The following is a 21675-nucleotide window of genomic DNA, read 5'->3' on the forward strand; positions in this document are numbered from 1 at the left end:
TTGGGGAAATTCTGGTATCAAGGCAGCATGGGGGTGGGGGAGGGGGGGGGGGTGATACAGAGCTTCACAGTCCTATACAGTGCAGTATCTATATACACTATAGATACAATGTAAAATATAAATACAAATACAATATAATATAAAAAAAAAAAAGTACAAATACAAGTCCAGTGATAAGTCCCAAGTTCTTGTTTTGTTTTGCTCTTGTCGTGAAATAGAAACCTTCAGTGCTTGTTGTTCTCAACAAGAGGCACTTGACGATGGAAGATGTACCTGGTTAGAACACTGTCCATGAGACTTCCGCCTCTGTGTCACGGGGCTTATACATCCTGGAGCCGTCTCACCTGAACCCTTTCACTGCCACACTACAGAAGGTTAACCCTTTCACTACCACACTACAGAAGGTTAATCCTTTCACTACCACACTACAGACGATTAACCCTTTCACTACCACACTACAGACGGTTAACCCTTTCACTACCACACTCTGGAAGGTTAACCCTTTCACTACCACACTACAGAAGGTTAGCCCTTTCACTACCACACTATAGAAGGTTAACCTTTCACTACCACACTACAGAAGGTTAGCCCTTTCACTACCACATTACAGACGGTTAATCCTTTCACTACCACACTACAGGCGGTTAACCCTTTCACTACCAGACTATAGAAGGTTAACCCTTTCACTACCACACTAAAGAAGGTTAACCTTTCACTACCACACTACAGAAGGTTAACCTTTCACTACCACACTACAGAAGGTTAGCCCTTTCACTGCCATACTACAGGCGGTTAACCTTTCACTACCACACTACAGAAGGTTAACCTTTCACTACCACACTACAGAAGGTTAACCCTTTCACTACCACACTACAGAAGGTTAACCCTTTCACTACCACACTACAGAAGGTTAACCTTTCACTACCACACTACAGAAGGTTAGCCTTTCACTACCACACTACAGAAGGTTAGCCCTTTCACTACCACACTACAGAAGGTTAACCTTTCACTACCACACTACAGAAGGTTAACCCTTTCACTACCACACTACAGAAGGTTAACCCTTTCACTACCACACTACAGAAGGTTAACCTTTCACTACCACACTACAGAAGGTTAACCCTTTCACTACCACACTACAGACGGTTAATCCTTTCACTACCACACTACAGACGGTTAACCCTTTCACTACCACACTACAGACGGTTAATCCTTTCACTACCACACTACAGACGGTTAACCCTTTCACTACCACACTACAGACGGTTAACCCTTTCACTACCACACTATAGAAGGTTAACCCTTTCACTACCACACTAAAGAAGGTTAACCTTTCACTACCACACTACAGATGGTTAACCTTTCACTACCACACTACAGAAGGTTAGCCCTTTCACTACCACACTACAGAAGGTTAACTTTTCACTACCACACTACAGAAGGTTAACCTTTCACTACCACACTACAGAAGGTTAACTTTTCACTACCACACTACAGAAGGTTAACCTTTCACTACCACACTACAGAAGGTTAACTTTTCACTACCACACTACAGAAGGTTAACCTTTCACTACCACACTACAGAAGGTTAACCTTTCACTACCACACTACAGAAGGTTAACCTTTCACTACCACACGACAGATGGTTAACCTTTCACTACCACACTACAGAAGGTTAACCTTTCACTAACACACTACAGAAGGTTAACCTTTCACTAACACACTACAGAAGGTTAACCCTTTCACTACCACACTACAGAAGGTTAACCTTTCACTACCACATGACAGATGGTTAACCTTTCACTACCACACTACAGAAGGTTAACCTTTCACTAACACACTACAGAAGGTTAACCCTTTCACTACCACACTACAGAAAGTTAACCTTTCACTACCATTTGGTGGGCTGCCATTATAAAGCCCTGTGTCTCTCCACAAACTATACCACGCACCTATGAGAGACCTGGGACAAGGCATATAGACTTTCCACAATTCATTCTACACACAGCTGTGGCCATTCATCCACTAATCAGCCATCACGGTCCTTTTGGGGGAAAACGGTGTCATTTCATTATACGGCAGGATAATTCATCCAACAGGGTATTTCAGATAAAAACACTCAGGAATAATATAAAGCGTCTGGCCGGCCTTACTGCGGCCAAAAGGCTTATAGCAGGCAGATGGAAACCTCCCCAGTCCCTGTCTACACAGAAATGGACATTAGATTTTATTGATATAGCCACCATGGAACGCTGGGGCAGCTAATAATGCATCAGACTAAATGTTTCATGCTGGGATCATACTATAATACTCTTACATCCTTATTATAATCAGTTCGCTCCATCCTTGGGGTCCTGAGGGCAGGGAGGGAGGCTTTGTGAGTGTGTGGGGGGGGGGGGGGGGGTACCATGCTGTTTGGCATGTGTTGCCTGCAGGGGTGTAATGTACTTGAGTAATTGTACTTTGTTACAATACTTAAGTACTGTTTTGGGGGATTTGTACTTTACTCGAGTTTGTATACTTATACTTGTACTTTTACTCAATTACATTTCAGAGAAAAAAAACATACTTTGTATACTTGTACTTTTACTCAATACATACTTTTTATTTTTTTTATTTAAAATGCAGACCTACAAAGTACAAATATCGCAGGTCCAACTATTTTAATTAGTACAGTATATTTGTTTCTCTGGCTGAACTAACGTTAACTTAATCCTGCAGCCGCTCTTTATTTAAAAACAACCAATCAAATCAATAGGTTATGAATATAACCGTAGTTCTATGAGTATTAGTGACGCTCAGCGTCATCTGCACATATCTCACTTCGTGCATATGCACTGAATAAAAACTCACAAATGCACCTTTACATACCAACATCCGTCTGGCCACACCCCATCTGCTTTATTTGACAATCATATGTTGGGCCGGGAAGGGAACAGGGGGAAAACAATAGGGGGAAAAGTCACTCCTAGCGACGCCTGCCACGAGCCGCTCGGGGTTTGCCACCCCGGGGAGCCCCGGAGGGACGGTAAAAGGACTAGAGGCTGGTCTCGACGATCCCTACCGTCACCTCCGAGCGTGGATGGGCTGGCTGCAGTGGCCAAGGCGCCCTCTATCCTCCTGGCCTTCTTCGCCGAAGGGCCAGCAGTGGTGGTGGTGGCGGCTTCGGCGGCGGATCCCCGACGACGAGCCTTCCGCCTGACTCCACCGGCAACATCCGAGCCTGGAGCACTGCGGACGAGACAGGCGCCAAAGGGGTCAACTGAAAACAGCACCCCGGCGGCGGTATGCTGGCATTGTTGAGCACCATGACAAAGCCTCCACCAAAAAACCCCGATGCTCCAGAGGGGCAGAGGCAGAGGAGGCTGACATGATTGGCAGACGTCATGAACGTGCAGGGGCACACTCAACCGGGTAACCCGGGAGTTGACTCCGCTCCAACACACCAGGGAATCAACCACCCTCTTGGTTCCACATGCGGTGGTTGTTCCTATAACCCCTCAAGAAAAAACTCCAAAACACACCTGCAGGTATACACTGGCTATACCGCAGTACAAGTGTTTCAGTTTTCAAAAAAGGGTTATCCCAGGCCTACGGGTCGACGAAAACCAACTTCGGACCGGGCCCGGCGGACCGGGATGCACACAGGGATGCCAGAGGAGGTCTATAAGACCACCCCAACAGCCCCCTCTCAGCCATGCGTAAGAGAGGGGCGAAAAGAATGGAGAACCAGCCCCTTCATGACAGCACAGGGTACAACATGTACCCAACAAAAGGGTCTCCATAACGCCCAACCCTGTGACACCCGGGCCGACCCGGCATTTTTTCCCCCTGAAAAAAGCACAAGTCCCTCAGGGTACCAGAACAGAAGATCTGCGTCCCCGGCGGACAACGGGTTAACTGACCTGGACCAGCGTGCCCTAATCACGCCGACATCCCCACTCCAGGAGAGGGGGTAGGTACGCGTGTCGATCTAAAACATTATAGAGGGTGCCACCCAGATGGTCCTATTCGTACCGTGCTCAGTGGCCCACCCCAAGGGCGTGAGACCCCTCTACCTATGCTTTGATCTATTCCGTTAACATCCCCCAGATATGAACGAGAATTCGTCGAGACCTAGTAAACTGGCGCTCGGAAGAGAAAACTCCATCCCGGTTGCCCTATAAAAACGCCGTTTTAATAACGAGCAACCAAGGCGTACCAGCCTCATGCGTGATTCTTATTAGAAACACCCAGAGCCAGCACTATGTACGCGTCGAGACCCAAACACATCAATGGATAGTCTAACAAGACACCAGACATTGTTCCTCCAAGTCGCCTGGGAGAACGACAAGAAGCCGTCGTGCTTCATTTCCTCTTTTATTAAAAAGGAAAGAAAAACACAGACTGACATGAATCCCATGTGATGCGGCTGAGGGAAAAAATCTTTTCATTTTTACACCCCGCCAACCTCACCACAGGGAGGAGACGGGAATCCTCAGAGAGACTTCCCACGTGAGCCATGAATTGAAAAGTCACGGTAACATTGAGCCATGTGACCAACAGACTCAAGTTACACATACATCGAGCGTAGCAGAACACCAAGTTCCTACGCTCTGCCCCGACAACTTGACAATAACAGAGAACCACACATGGGTCTGTAAAAAACTCACGGAAGCCGTCGTCCAATAGAAACGTGCCCAGTGACGTATTCTATGATGGGGGGAATCCCATGACTCAACTGCCCGTGATAGGTGCGGAGTCAGACATACAGTCCCTCCTAGGAGGGATGCTTTATTTGACAATCATATGTTGGGCCGGGAAGGGAACAGGGGGAAAACAATAGGGGGAAAAGTCACTCCTAGCGACGCCTGCCACGAGCCGCTCGGGGTTTGCCACCCCGGGGAGCCCCGGAGGGACGGTAAAAGGACTAGAGGCTGGTCTCGACGATCCCTACCGTCACCTCCGAGCGTGGATGGGCTGGCTGCAGTGGCCAAGGCGCCCTCTATCCTCCTGGCCTTCTTCGCCGAAGGGCCAGCAGTGGTGGTGGTGGCGGCTTCGGCGGCGGATCCCCGACGACGAGCCTTCCGCCTGACTCCACCGGCAACATCGGGCGGGGGGAAATTAGGCTGGAGAATGGACCGCTCCTCCTGCATTTCCCTGCAGGTTGAGGTCATCAGCTGCAACGCCGACCCGAAGAGCCCAACATCGGAGAGGGGTGCCGTCAGAAGTGGTGTCCTCTTCCTCTCCGGCACACGCGCCTGCTCCAGCCAAAGGTGGTGCTGGGCTAGAGTGGCCAGGGCGCGTACTTTCCCAGCGGCGATGGCCTGCAGCTGGATCAGATGCAGGATGGCTCCGGCCGCCTGGGCGAGCTGATCACGTTGTAACTTGGTCAGCTCCGTACCGCCCGTCATTATCCCGTACATGAACCTCGCTAGCTGCGCGATGTTAGATGTGGCAGCCAGGGATTGAGTCGCGGTGATGAATGACTGGTCACTCCAGTAAGCCAACCGCCTCGCCGATTTCCCGTGGGGAACCGGCTTCCGTAAAGGCTCCCACACCACCTCAAGACAAAGGAGAGCTGACTCAAGCCTATCAAGCCGAGGCACCCCCTCCTTCATACCTTCTACCAAACCCACCACCCTCGTGACTCGCACGTAGGCGGGAGTGAGGCCCGTGATGTGGGAGACCACCTGTCCCTGACGGACGTAGGCCTCCATCGAGGGGAAAAATGGGCAGACAACGCCCGTCTCTCTCACAGGACGACGTTGCCATAAATGACCTATGAGATCATCAGGGACAGGAACAGACAGTGGCTGCGGCCACGGAGAAGCAGACGCATCCTCATCCAGCTCCAGCAACTCCCCAAAACCAGGCCGTTCGCGTCTGCAAGCCACCATCTTACGACGGGAGCGAGCAGACGCAAAAAGCTTGCGTCTCAAATCCTCCGCCACCAGAGGAGCCGGCCGCCCAACAGCGGACGACTCTCCGGCGGCAAAGGAACCAGAGCAGGAACCAGGCCATCTCACAGGAGACGGCGCTGGTGCACCAGCTCCTTGGAGAGGCAAGCTATCCACCGGACGCCTACCGGGCGCGGATGCCGTCCACGACAGTGGCGTCAACCCCGCTCCAAGACGCATGGCAGAGGAGGAAATGAAGAACCGATGGTGAAGGGTAACGTTGCTAGCGCGACCCCCCGAGGTAAACATTATGACTTAGCTTTTTTCTTTGTAAAAGTATGAGAGAAAGAAAAAAGCAAGAAACAATGTAAACACGTAACTCAACTTTCTTCAGCTAAATACCCTTGTCAAGTGATTGGTATACAGGCACTCTCTTGTGGTGAAAGTGAAGAAGGAGGCGAGTGTGTGGCCACACACCTGCTTATGTAGGTAGCGGATGGGGTGTGGCCAGACGGATGTTGGTATGTAAAGGTGCATTTGTGAGTTTTTAGAACCCCATCAATGGAAAATGTACCCGCCCATACCCATGCTGATTGGTCCTTGTGCAAGACTAGAACGCAGGGATCTTTGATTAAACACCTGCTATCAGAAGAATGGACAGTCAGAAAAAAGGTTTTAACTTGAACTTTTTAGTACTTAAGTACATTTAAAAGTAGACACTTTTTGACTTTTACTCAAGTGTGTTTTTAGCAAGATACTCTGACTTTTACTTGAGTACGATATCACAAATAATAATAATATAAAGCAGATCCTGTCAACCTGTGACATTAACATAACTGTGAATGAATGGTACATTCATAGATTAGAGTTTACATTTACATTTAGTCATTTAGCTGACGCTTTTATCCAAAACTACTTACAAGTTTTGTACAACAAGTCATCAGGAAGGGCACAACTCTATCAGCTGAGTAACAATGATTATCAAAGTGTTGAGTGCTACAGTGTAGGTTAGTATATTAGGACAAGTGCATGACAGTAAGGTTAGTTAGGGTTAGAGTAAAAAAAAAATCAGGTATTGATTTAGTCAACGGCGAAAGATTGGTCGGGTTTCGGCTGAGTTAGCAGCATATCTCAGAAACGTTCATGGTTGTACTTGAACCTTTTATACCTTCTATACCTTTAGACCCACTTGCCTCAACGACTACCGCCCTGTAGCTCTCACCTCCATAGCCATGAAGTGCTTTGAGAAGCTAGTGAAGGGCTACATCTGTTCCTCCCTCCCCATCAAGATACAAGATACAAGATACAAGAGTTTTATTTGTCACGGCATACAGGTATACAGTGAAATGCGGGGGGTCTCTCCCGCAACAATGTGCATAATACAAGTAATAATAATAATAATAATAATAATAATAATAATAATAATAATAATAATAATAATAATAATAATAATAATAATAATAATAATAATAATAATAATAATAATAATAATAATAATAATAATAATAATAATAATAATAATAATAATAGAGTCCAACCAATAGAGCGACATAGTGCAATAAACAAGTAAACAAAGTAGGCATATCGGTATCTGTACATGAGTTATTTACAGAGCATGGTAGGACATGCTGGGTCCTGTGGTAGTGCAGTACACTGTTAGCTACGGATGAGGCACTGGGTCTTTATGTACACTGCTATACAATGCTATATTATACAATCTCAAGCTATACTATTCTTAAAGTGACCTTTCCTTCTGTAAAGTGTCCATAGTGTGAGCGTGTGCAGCATGTGTGTGTGCTCATGTTAAAGTGGCTGCTAGTGTGTGAGCGTGTACAGTGTGTGTGTTGTGTGTGTGCTCATGTGTGCTTGTGCGTGGAGAGTTCAGTGTTCAAGGCTCTGATGGCCTGGGGGAAGAAGCTGAGCCTAAGTCTCTCTGTCCTCGTTACTGGTGCTCGCAGGCGTTTGCCTGACCGCAGCAGCATGAACAGGCTGTTGTTGGGGTGGTGAGGGTCTTTCATTATCCTGCAGGCTCTGGATTTGCACCTCTTGTTGTATAGGACCTGCAGGGTTGGTAGTGCAATACCCGTGGTACGCTCGGCTCTGTAGGGCCTTCTTGTCCTGTGCCGTGCTGTTGCCATACCAGGCAGTGATGTTTCCAGTCAAGATGCTCTCTAAGATAAAGCAGGGCTCGCAACTCAGTCGTAGTTCCAAGGTGTTTTATTTGACAAAAAAAGGCAGATGCGACGTTTCGACCCTTCTGGTCTTCTTCAAGCATGAAGACAACAACACACTGACATCTTTTTATACAGGAAGTGAACTAAATTGATTATCAGCCCCACCTGGTGATCAGGGGCGGTCCCAATATTTGCATGATACATTCTATACATAATTAAGTAACAATTTCTTTTCATTTGACATTTTTTTAGAAGATTTGAGAAATATCTATGTTAAACACAACATTAAGACATCATTTACAGATAGGCAGCAGTGTTAGTCACTGAAAACAAAAATGAAAAAAAACACAAACAAAAAACAAAAACAAAGTCCATTGACTGTCTCCCTCTATAAGTTAAATTTACAAATAAGGTCTAATGTCAAAGTCCTCATTAAGTCCTGTTGGTGCCATCGTTTTAAGATAATGGATCCACCATACTTCTCTCCTCAGTAGGAGATTATCTATATCTCCCCCTCGTCTTGGAAGATGCACTCTCTCTATTCCAAGGTATCTTAATGATGAGACATTGTGGTGTGCCTTTTTAAAATGTAAAGCTACTGGGCTTTTTTCATCCCCATTCCGTATCGTACTCCTGTGTTCAGCAATGCGTGTTTTTAAAGCACGTGTTGTCTTACCGACATATGCCTTACCACATGGGCACTTAAGCATATAGATTACATTGGTAGTTGTACATGTTATTTTGCCTCTTATTTTTATCTCTTTCCCAGTTGTTGGGTGATAGAAAACAGTGCATTTTTCTGTGAAGTGACATTGAGCACACGAACCACAACGTCGGTTTCCATCTGGTAAGTCATCTAAAAAATTGTGTGTTTTCTTAGGAGGCAGGTCTGATTTAACCACAATGTCTCTGATGTTATGTGCTCTCCTGTAGACTAGTCTAGGGGGGATCTGAAAAGATTTATCCAATGTTGGATCAGAACTGAGAAGATGCCAATGTTTTTTAATAGTATGTTTAAAAAAAGTCAAGATGCTCTCTACAGCTCCGGAGTAGAAGGACTGGAGTATCTTCCCAGATACTCTGAACTTCCTTAACTGTCTCAGGTGGTAGAGGCGCTGCTTCGCCTTTTTTACAACTGAGTCTATGTGTGTTGTCCATGTAAGGTCCTCTGAGATGTGGACCCCCAGGTACTTGAAGCTGCTCACCCTGTCCACGGTACAGTAGCCCCGTTTATCCTCAGTGGTGTGTGTGCCTCCTGCTGTCTCCTCCTAAAATCCACGATCAGCTCCTTGGTTTTACCAATGTTCAGGAGCAGGCTGTTGTCCTGGCACCAGCGTTCCAGTACCTCAACCTCCTCCCGGTAGGCCTTCTCATCGTTGTCCGAGATCAGCCCCACCACCACTGTGTCGTCCGCAAACTTCACTATGGAGTTGGAGCTGAACTTGGCCACACAGTCGTGTGTGTATATTGAGTACAGCAGGGGGCTCAGAACACAGCCCTGGGGGGACCCGATGCTCAGGGTGATGGTGTTGGAGGTCTGACCCCCCACCCTGACCGCCTGGGGCCTTTCGCTCAGAAAGTCCAGTATCCAGGCACTCAGAGCGGAGCTCAGACCCAGCTCGATCAGCTTGTCCACCAGTCTGGTGGGGACTATGGTGTTGAACGCTGAGCTGTAGTCAATGAACAACAGTCTCACATAGCCCCCCTTCTGTCGGTCCAGGTGAGAGAGGGTGCTGTGCAGTACTTGGGAGACCGCATCATCAGTGGACCTGTTTGGCCTGTATGCAAATTGCATAGGGTCCATATCACTGGGGAGGGAGGCACAAATGTGATCCTTGACCAGCCTCTCGAAACATTTCATGGCCACAGAGGTGAGTGCCACCGGTCTGTAGTCATTGAGACATGTTGGGGAGGGTTTCTTTGGTACAGGGATGGAAATGATGGTAGACATCTTGAAGCAGGCAGGGACCACTGACTCCGCCAGGGATCGATTAAATATGGCGATGAACACAGGGGCTAGCTGGTTAGCACAGGACTTAAGTATGCGTCCTGTTATTCCATCTGGGCCAGCCGCTTTTCTGGTGTTCACCTGCATAAATGCTCTTCTCACACTGTGCTCCGTCAATGAGAGAGCGTCCCCGTCCCCCCGCGGTTGCCCCCCCCCTCCACAACAGCCGGCGCGCCAGTGACGTCACTAGCCGTTGAGCTAGCGGCGCCACTGTCTACACCAAACCGAGCGTAGAAAGAGTTGAGTTTGTCCGCGAGAGAGGCGTCGTCGCTCCCCATTGAGGGGGCGCTGACTTTGTAGTCAGTTATCGTCCTCAGTCCCCACCATAAGCTCAACCTGGACGCCATAGCCCATGTGCTGCACACAGCAGCATCACACCTGGACAAGAGGCAGGGGAACTATGTGAGAATGCTGTTCATCGACTACAGCTCAGCATTCAATACCATAGTCCCCTCCAAACTCATAGCCAAGCTCAGGGACCTGGGCTTGAACTATGACCTCTGCCAGTGGGTCTTGGACTTCCTGACGGGTAGACCCCAGGTGGTAAGAGCAGGCAACTGCACCTCCTCATCCATCACGCTCAACATAGGGGCCCCCCAGGGCTGTGTTCTGAGTCCCCTCCTCTACTCCCTGTACACACATGACTGTGTGGCACAGCGGAACAACAACACAATCATCAAATTAGCTGATGACACAGTAGTGGTGGGCCTGATCTCTGCCAATGATGAGAGGGCCTACCTGGAAGAGGTAGAGAATCTGTCGCAGTGGTGTCAGGAGAACTGCCTCTCCCTGAACGTCAGCAAAACAAAAGAGATGATTGTGGACTTCAGGAGGTCGGGGGTCAGGGACTACAGCCCCCTCAGCATCGACGGGGCACCAGTTGAGAGAGTGAACAGTTTCAAGTACATAGGAGTCCACATATCCGAGGACTTGACATGGACCACACACATTGACAGTGTTGTGAAGAAGGCACGGCAACGCCTCTACTTCCTCAGGCGCCTAAGGAAGTTCCAAGTCAGTCAGAAGATCCTTAAGAACTTCTACTCATGCACAATAGAGAGCATCCTGACTGGCAATATCACCTCCTGGTTTGGGAATAGCACCGCACAAGACCGCAGCAGACTACAGAGAGTGGCCCGTTCAGCCGAACGCACAATTGGAGGGGGGCTTCCCACTCTCCAGAACATTTACAACAAGCGGTGCATGGGTAAGGCTAAGAGAATTATCAAAGACTCCAGCCACCCAAACAACTGCCTCTTTGAACTGCTGCGGTCAGGCAAGCGATACCGGAGTCTCATGGCAAGCACAGAAAGACTCAGAAGAAGCTTCTATCCCCAGGCCATCAGGTTGCTCAACGAACAATAACACTATGCAACAACCATCAAAAGCACTCACAGCACACACATCCACACACACACTCACTTTAAACAAACAACTCACTGCAGCACCCACTCTACACACTTTAGAACACCTAAACACACTTTATATTTATTGGCAAAGAATTTGCACTACAACCCATACCTCAGTACACCTTACTGTAAATTGTACCTAAATTGTACCTCATCCCATTTCTGCTTTGCACTATATATAGTATATTGTAATTAGTATATTGTATAGTATATTGTATGGTAACTCAGTTACTTCTACTCTGCATTGAACATTGTACATATGTACATACTGAACACTTGTGTCTACGTACGTGACTTCTATTTTATACTTGCTATACTTATTTTATTTTATACTTATCCTTTTGTCTAGCACAGTCTCTGGAGCGTAACAGAAAGAAGCATTTTGTATAAAAGTATTCTGTACTTCTGTATGACAACTAATAAAGAAACTTGAGACCCATAATGATAATAAACCAGTAAACAAGACTATAGGTTCCCTAGTTTAGCTAGACCCATGTGTTGAGTAGTTAAATCAGTAAACAAGACTAGGTTTCCTAGTTTAGCTAGACCCATGTATTAAACCAGGAAACAAGACTAGATTCCCTAGTTTAGCTAGACCCATGTGTTGAGTAGTTAAATCAGTAAACAAGACTAGGTTTTCTAGTTTAGCTAGACCCATGTGTTGTGTTAAACGGGGAAACAAGACTATATTCCCCAGTTTAGCCAGACCCATGTGTTGTGTTAAACTGGGAAACAAGACTAGGTTTCCTAGTTTAGCCAGACCCATGCATTGTGTTAAACCGGGGAACAAGACTAGGTTTCCTAGTTTAGCCAGACCCATGCGTTGTGTTAAACCGGGAAACAAGACTAGATTCCCTAGTTTAGCCAGACCCATGCGTTGTGTTAAACCGGGAAACAAGACTAGGTTTCCTAGTTTAGCCAGACCCATGCATTGTGTTAAACCGGGAAACAAGACTAGATTCCCTAGTTTAGCCAGACCCATGCGTTGTGTTAAACCGGGAAACAAGACTAGGTTCCCTAGTTTAGCCAGACCCATGCGTTGTGTTAAACCGGGAAACAAGACTAGGTTTCCTAGTTTAGCCAGACCCATGCATTGTGTTAAACCGGGAAACAAGACTAGATTCCCTAGTTTAGCCAGACCCATGCGTTGTGTTAAACCGGGAAACAAGACTAGGTTCCCTAGTTTAGCCAGACCCACACAGCCTCAGTCAGTCAGGCACCTAGACTCATGAAGACGGGCCCTGAGGGGTCCAGCTAAAATAGTTCATGCACCTCTGACTGAAATAGAACCCCTGATGCGATTCAATATCAATTTAATAGTTGTCTTCTTTGGTATTATTTTTAATTGAATTATGAATTATGAATTAAGCCATGAATTATGTTTAATTGTGGAAGTTGGAAAACTTAATAGGTGAATATAATAGTGTGATATATTCATGGCTGCAAGTCGACAGCAGGGTTATCCTGACCTGTGGGAATAAGGCTTTACATAAGGATATCTCCCTGCATACACCCTGGATTAGATATGGAAAGACAAACAAAGCACAAGGCAGGGCGGTCCATTTCCAGCTGACAGCAATACCAGACTAGGCCTCACACTGTATGCACCACAAAGTACTACTCTGATGACTCACATTCAACTTCCAGTGTCTAAGAAGAAGCAACTCCACAGGTTCAAAACCTCATACGCTGATCTTGTTTCATTATGAACACAAGTGTGGTTATAAAGGTATATGTGTACACAGTCAGGAGCTGCTCCGTTCACAGTGTGTGGACCCACAGAGCTTTATTCACCACATTACAACATGCTTATTGCTGTTATCTTGGCCAGGTCTTGCAAAAGAGATATTGTATCTCAATGGGACTTCCTTGTTAAATAAAGTACAGTAGCATGTATAATATATACATAATTATGTGGCAGTGGTGCCTCCCACAAGTGGCTTTTCCAGGACACAGAGACACAGAGACACAGAGACACAGAGACACAGAGACACAGAGACACAGAGAGACACAGAGACACAGAGACACAGAGAGACAGAGAGACAGAGACACAGAGACACAGAGACACAGAGACACAGAGAGACAGAGAGACAGAGACACAGAGACACAGAGACACAGAGACACAGAGAGACAGAGAGACAGAGACACAGATACACAGAGACACAGAGACACAGAGTCACAGAGACACAGAGACACAGAGTCACAGAGACACAGAGACACAGAGAGACAGAGACACAGAGAGACAGAGAGACACAGAGAGACAGAGAGACAGAGAGACAGAGAGACACAGAGACACAGAGACACAGAGACACAGAGACACAGAGAGACAGAGACACAGAGACACAGAGACACAGAGACACAGAGACACTGAGACACTGAGACACAGAGACACAGAGACACAGAGAGACACAGAGACATTGAGACACAGAGACACAGAGACACAGAGACACAGAGCGACAGAGAGACAGAGAGACACAGAGACACAGAGACAAGACACAGAGACACAGAGACACAGAGAGACAGAGAGACACAGAGACAGAGAGACACAGAGACACAGAGAGACAGAGAGACAGAGACACAGAGACACAGAGAGACAGAGACACAGAGACACAGAGACAGAGACACAGAGAGACAGAGACACAGAGACACAGAGACACAGAGAGACAGAGACACTGAGACACAGAGACACAGGGACAGAGAGACACAGAGACAGAGAGACACAGAGACACAGGGACACCGAGACACAGAGACACAGAGACACAGAGACACAGAGAGACACAGAGAGGCAGAGAAACACAGAGACACAGAGACACAGAGACACAGAGAGACAGAGAGACAGGGACACAGAGACACAGAGACACAGAGACACTGAGACACAGAGACACAGAGACACAGAGACACAGAGACACAGGGACACAGAGACACAGAGACACAGAGAGACAGAGACACAGATACACAGAGACACAGAGACACAGAGAGACAGAGAGACAGAGAGACAGAGACACAGGGACACAGAGACACAGAGACACAGAGACACTGAGACACAGAGACACAGAGACACAGAGACACAGAGACACAGGGACACAGAGACACAGAGACACAGAGAGACAGAGAGACAGAGACACAGATACACAGAGACACAGAGACACAGACACACTTCCGGGTTGGCCGACCATCCATACTAACACAATTTGTAGTGTTAGCGGGTGGGAAACCCGGCGAGGGTGGGTCCTGGTCGTTGTAAACAGCAACTCCTACAGTTCGGTCGGGGCGCGTGAATATTAAAGGCAACCAACTTGTGTTCAGCCTTTCGTTCAGCGTTTCTCTGATTGGCCACACGGCCACGTGACCGCGCTGACGCGCGGCAGAGAGTTGCACCAGCCGCGGCAGCGGCCATCTTCCGTTGTAGAATTGTTTACATCAGGGTGAACGCTGTTGTATTCGCAAATATGAGAGCCAGCAATATGCAGCTCCAGTTAACCTAATTTATACCGTAATGAATCATTAAAAAAATATACCGTTAACTGGAATATGTTGTGCCGTCTTCCGTTGTAGAATTGTTTACATCAGGGTGAACGCTGTTGTATTTGCAAATATGAGAGCCAGCAATACGCAGCTCCAGTTAACCTAATTTATACCGTAATGAATCATTAAAAAAATATACCGTTAACTGGAATATGTTGTTTCTTTACACATATTGGGATTATGTAATTGGTTTGTCATGACAAAACAATAAAAATCGCTACTTTACACATCAGGGTGAACGCTGTTATGCTGCCACCACCCACTTCAATGACAGAGCTCTCATATTTGCGAATGCATAAACTATATCTTAAATTATGGCTATGTGTCTAATATGGCTGTCGCGAAGTCATTGATAAGCGACAGCCATATTAGACACATAGCCATAATTTAAGATATAGTTTATGCATTCGCAAAATATGAGAGCTCTGTCATTGAAAGAGCTTCTACAACGGAGCACGGCCGCTGCTGCTGGAGCTGGACCGAGTCAAGCCGGCGGCGACGCACGGAAGCCGGGGATAAACCACTGCATCGCCCAGCTGGCGCTTCAGCAGCCTCCACTGATGTACAGTGACGAGTGAATCTGGTAGTTGGTTTATGACGTTAAAAACGCGAAATAACATATAACGATACAGCGTACAGTTTCTAGTTAATCAGTCAGGCGTCAGCCTCCACACTGATGTACAGTGACACCCAGAGTTTCTAGTTACAGTAGTGACGCGTGAATCAAGATAGTCCTAACAGTGTTTATTATTAAGAGTCAGATAGTCCTAACAGTGTTTATAGTCCTAACAGTGTTTATTAGTAAGAGTCAGATAGTCCTAACAGTGTTTATTATTAAGAGTCAGATAGTCCTAACAGTGTGTATTATTAAGAGTCCTAACAGTGTTTATTATTAATTAACGTCATAAACCAACTACCAGATTTATTTTGCACCAGGGAACTTGAAGGTTCCTGCCGCGCTCGCGGCAAAAGGGGGCGGGCTAGCGGCGTGGGGTCGTGGCCAATCAGAGAAAAGCTGAACACAAGTTGGTTGCCTTTAATATTCACACGGTCGGCGTGCCTGCACAGCAAGGGAAGGATCTGGGAGAGGTAGTGTGACCTTCCACACGTTACACTCCCCCAGTGAGAGTCCTCGCTGTCAGGTGAAAAGAAGCGGTGGGCTGGCTACACATGTGTCGGAGGAAGCATGTGATAGTCTCCGCCCTCCCGGACCGACTGTAGGGGGTAGACCAGGAAGGGGATTGGGAATTGGCATAACGACTAACATTGGGATGGGAGAAAAACGGAAAAGGAAGGGGGGAAAAAGATAATAAAAAAAAGAAAAAATACATAAAAACAATTAAAATAAAATAAAATAAACAAAACAGAGGAGCAGATTAAAAAAAAGTTAGGCCCACAACACCCTCGGGAAGGCTCAGCGTCCCAGAACCACCCCCCTCCCTCCATGCTAGCTCCCACTTTTCCATGATATTCATACCTCCCTGGGTTTATCCTATGTCAAAAATACAATACATTTTTTAACCCCTGTCCCTGTCTCTCTGAGTGTATATATATCGATAATATTTCCAGTGACCTTCTACCTCATACTGGACATGAGCACCACTGGCTCCATGGAACAGCTTCATAACGCCTTCTGTCTGACCTGCAGCGCCGAACCTTACCTGCTCTGCCTCGACCTATTCTGAGTGGTTTCTCCTGCCCTCCGGGGTATAATGGCCCTGAGCCATCGTCTTGCATCTCATCCTGTATACTGGCGGTTGTAGTAGTTCTTAGTTCTATTTACTACTTTAATTTAATAATTTTCTTATATACTTTGATTATATTGTCACCATGTATGCATATACAGCATATGCGTATTGCATGTATTTATTGCTCCTATGTCCGCCCACTACAAACATGGAAACTCTCTAACCCCTGTCCCCATCTCCCTATCTCTCTGTGAGTGGTTGTCTCGTAGTGTTGGCCAAGGTGGTGGATGTCTCGTGGTGATGGCCAAGATTGCAGTGACTGTTCTACCCCCACATTGGTTATAAGCACCACTGAGGTCATGGATCAGCTTCATACCGTCTTCTGTCCAACCTACAACGCCTAAATCATGCCTGTTCTAGTTTATTACTGGGTACTTCTATTCTATTCACATTATATGCTTACTACATCTATTGCTATGTCCGCCCACCAGTAGCCGCTCCGCCATTAACGGGGTCTTCAAGCTCGAGTGATCACGACTCCATCTTGTTATTCCCCGCCTACCAACAAAGATCACGTGATGCCGTCGTGTCACGTGAGACAAAGAAGTGGACTGACGAATCAGAGGCCACGCTCCAGGACGTGTTAGCAGACACGGATTGGGATATGTTCCAAGGCAGCGCCAGTGACGTCAGCGAGCTCGCAGACACAGTGGTGAGCTATATAACAACAATAGCTGATAGTATCGTCCCCACGAAAAAGGAGCAGGTTTTCCCAAACCAGAAACCGTGGGTGGACAGTACTATTAGAGCAGCTCTGAACTCTCGCACCACCGCTTACAACCTGGGTAGAGAGTCAGGAAACATGGAGGAGTATAAGGCTTCAGTCTATACTCTACGCAAGGCTGTTAAACTTGCTAAGAGGACATATGCTGACAAACTGGAGACACAAATGGCACAAAACGACACAAGAGGATTATGGCAGGGACTGAAGACAATAACTGACTACAAAGTCAGCGCCCCCTCAATGGGGAGCGACGACGCCTCCCTCGCGGACAAGCTCAACTCTTTCTACGCTCGGTTTGGTGTAGACAGTGGCGCTGCTGGCTCTCCGGCTAGTGACGTCACTGGCGCGCCGGCTGTTGTGGAGGGGGGGGGGGGCAACCGCAGGGGGGCGGGGACGCTCTCTCGTTGTCGGAACACAGTGTGAGAAGAGCATTTATGCAGGTGAACACCAGGAAGGCTGCTGGCCCAGATGGTATAACAGGACGCATACTTAAGTCCTGTGCCAACCAGCTGGCCCCAGTGTTCACCGCCATATTTAATCAATCCCTGGCGAAGTCAGTGGTCCCTGCCTGCTTCAAGATGTCTACCATCATCCCTGTACCGAAGAAACCCTCCCCAACATGTCCAAATGACTACAGACCGGTGGCACTCACCTCTGTGGTCATGAAATGTTTCGAGAGGCTGGTCAAGGACCACATTTGTGCCTCCCTCCCCAGTGATATGGACCCTATGCAATTTGCATACAGGACAAACAGGTCCACTGACGACGCGCTCTCCCAGGTACTGCACAGCACCCTCTCTCACCTTGACCGTCAGAAGGGGGGCTATGTGAGACTGTTGTTCATTGACTACAGCTCAGCGTTCAACACCATAGTCCCCACCAGACTGGTGGACAAGCTGATCGAGCTGGGTCTGAGCTCCGCCCTGAGCGCCTGGGTACTGGACTTTCTGAGTGAAAGACCCCAGGCGGTCAGGGTGGGGGGTCAGACCTCCAACACCATCACCCTGAGCATCGGGTCCCCCCAGGGCTGTGTTCTGAGCCCCCTGCTGTACTCACTCTACACACACGATTGTGTGGCCAAGTTCAGCTCCAACTCCATAGTGAAGTTCGCAGACGACACGGTGGTGGTGGGGCTGATCTCGGACAACGACAAGAAGGCCTACCGGGAGGAGGTTGAGGTACTGGAACGCTGGTGCCAGGACAACAGCCTGCTCCTGAACATTGGTAAAACCAAGGAGCTGATCGTGGATTATAGGAGAGGACAGCAGGAGACGCACACACCACTGATGATTAACGGGGCTACCGTGGACAGGGTGAGCAGCTTCAAGTACCTGGGGGTCCACATCTCAGAGGATCTGACATGGTCAACACACATAGACACAGTAGTAAAGAAGGCGAAACAGCGCCTCTACCACTTGAGACAGTTAAGGAAGTTCAGAGTATCGGGGAAGATACTCCAGTCCTTCTACTCAGGAGCTGTAGAGAGCATCTTGACCGGAAACATCACTGCCTGGTATGGAAACAGCACGGCACAGGACAAGAAGGCCCTACAGAGAGTGGTGCGCTCAGCCGAGCGTACCACGGGTATTGCACTACCTCCCCTGCAGGTTCTATACAACAAGAGGTGCAAATCCAGAGCCTGCAGAATAATGAAAGACCCCCACCACCCCAATAATAGCCTGTTTCAGCTGCTGAGGTCAGGCAGACGCCTGCGAACCCCAGCTACTAGGACAGAGAGGCTTAGGCTCAGCTTCTTCCCCCAGCCCATCAGAGTCTTGAACAATGAACATTGAGTACCACAGAACACTGAACTATCCACACATAAGCACACATGAGCACACACACGACACGCACGCTGTGCACGCTCACACACTAGCAGCCACTTTAACACTTTAACATGAGCGGGCACACACTCATGCCGCACACACCCACACTTATTGCCAAAAGGAAAGGCCACTTTAAATTAGTATTAGCAACAGTAACAGTGTATTGCACTACCAAAGCTACCTAGCATGTCCTATATGCTCTGTAAATAACTATGTACAGTTACCGAGATGTCACACCATGTTACCTGTTACCTGTTATTGCACAATGTTTTTTGTATTGGATTCTATTATATGTTGTACCACTGTATTGCACATCGTTGCGGGCAAGACCACCGGCATTTCATTGTATACTCGTATGCCGTGACAAATAAAACTCTTGACTTGACTTGACTTGACTTGACACAAACACACAAACTGTCTAATGCCTGTCCCCGTCTCCCCGTCTCTCTGCGAGTGGTCTCGTGGTGATGGCCAAGGTGGTGGATGTCTCGTGGTGATGGCCAAGGTGGTGGATGTCTCGTGGTGATGGCCAAGATGGTGCGATCCTCTCTACGTCACCCGATACTTCAAATGGATCCGAGCGGAATACATATTTGTGTGCAAACGGAATATGACTCTGATATTTTTAGCTCTGAGCCTTGACATTTAGCCTTTGTCCTATTTTCATACTAGCGCTTGTTTCCCTATGCTTTTTCTTTTGTTGTTTGTTGTTCTTAGCTCTATTCTATTTAAATCTTTCAAAAATATTGTTATGTACCCCAACTATTATACCAGTATACCAACTATTCACCTGTTTTATTCTCCACCCATCAATCATCCATAGCAACACTATAGGGCTGTCCCCGACTAAGGATTTGGATAGTCGACTTGACTTAGGTTGGCAGTCGACTACGGCTCCTTTCGACCGATTAGTCGACTAATCGACTAACAGGGGTCAGCCCTACACTACTATCACCAACATCTAAGAAGGGAGATCCCCCCTTGAACGGCCCTTCTAAGGTTTTTCTCCTCCACATCGCCAGTGGTGCTTTTTTCCTATTGCTAGGTTTTTTGTGAGTTTTTCCTTACCTTCGCTGGGGTATGTCTGGGAGTGTTGCATTCATTTATTTTACATTTATTTTGAATTTCATGGTGGGTTTTTTGTTCTTGATTTTGTTTCTTCTTGACTTGTTTAAAGAAGACGTGTCCGGCCCATGGGGACATTAACTTGTGATATCATAAACACACATATCATGTTTTCACATCAGTGTATAGTGCTGACATGACATACTTGCACACCTACATTGTACCCCACGACACACTTACATTATTAATGACATCATGTAACCGACCCTGCAGACACCAACCCACCGATAACAATGAGTGTCTAGTTTCCCTCTCTCTCTCTCTCTCTCTCTCTCTCTCTCTCTCTCTCTCTCTCTCTCTCTCTCTCTCTCTCTCTCTCTCTCTCTCTCTCTCTCTCTCTCTCTCTCTCTCTCTCTCCCCCCCCCCCCCCCATTTCAACACATGCTCTTTTCCATCAACCGTAATGGACAAATGAGACTTCATCACTTCAGAAAGCAGTGTTCTGAGCTGTTGGGGGGGGGGGGGGGGGGGGGGCTTCAGGTGAATAGAATAGAAATACCTTAATCATCCAGAGGGAGATTTGGCACTACAAATCGTTCACAGTAAACATTTAGGTAGACAAAACAATTAGTCACGAATAAGAATAATAAAAAAAAAAAAGCCTAAGAATAAAGAATAAAATAAGCCTAACGATAAAATAATAATAATAAAATACAGTCGGGATTTACATTTCATAATGTTATGTATATACATTCTAATATAAAATATACAGTAAAAAGGTGGAGAAAGTTAGTCGGAGGTCTGATCACCTCCAACCAGAGGGATCTGTGCTGTGAAGCGTGGCACAGCCCCTGAGGACCGCCCTGCCGCTGCTGCTGCTGCCCACATTACAGCCTTTAAATAAAGCTGCTGTCCTGATTACCCTGCTCTGTAGCGCCTCGTGCAGCACGCGGCCTGGATGCTGCTCAGCACGGCACGGAGCAAAACAGCGGAGCTCAGCAAGGAACAGAAGACTGCAACGGTACCATGACACAGAAGTGTCTCAAGATGAATTTGATAGGTTGATACATTTGGGGGAGGATGGGGGGGGGGGGGGTGTTATGGTACCCTGGACACCTTCAAAACTGTTTAGTTAGTTTAGATTAGATTCGGTTCATTATCCCTTACCTGCCCTCATCCCCCCCCTTTTTCCTCCCTATTGCCCCCTTTCTCTAGCCCTCTTGATTGTGAAGCGACCTTGGGTTTCCTGAAAGGCGCTATAGAAATTTGATTTATTATTATTATTATTATTATTATTATTATTATTATTATTATTAT

This window comes from Notolepis coatsorum (assembly GCF_963971535.1).
Source record: "Notolepis coatsorum genome assembly, chromosome: 8".
Lineage (NCBI taxonomy): Eukaryota > Metazoa > Chordata > Actinopteri > Aulopiformes > Paralepididae > Notolepis > Notolepis coatsorum.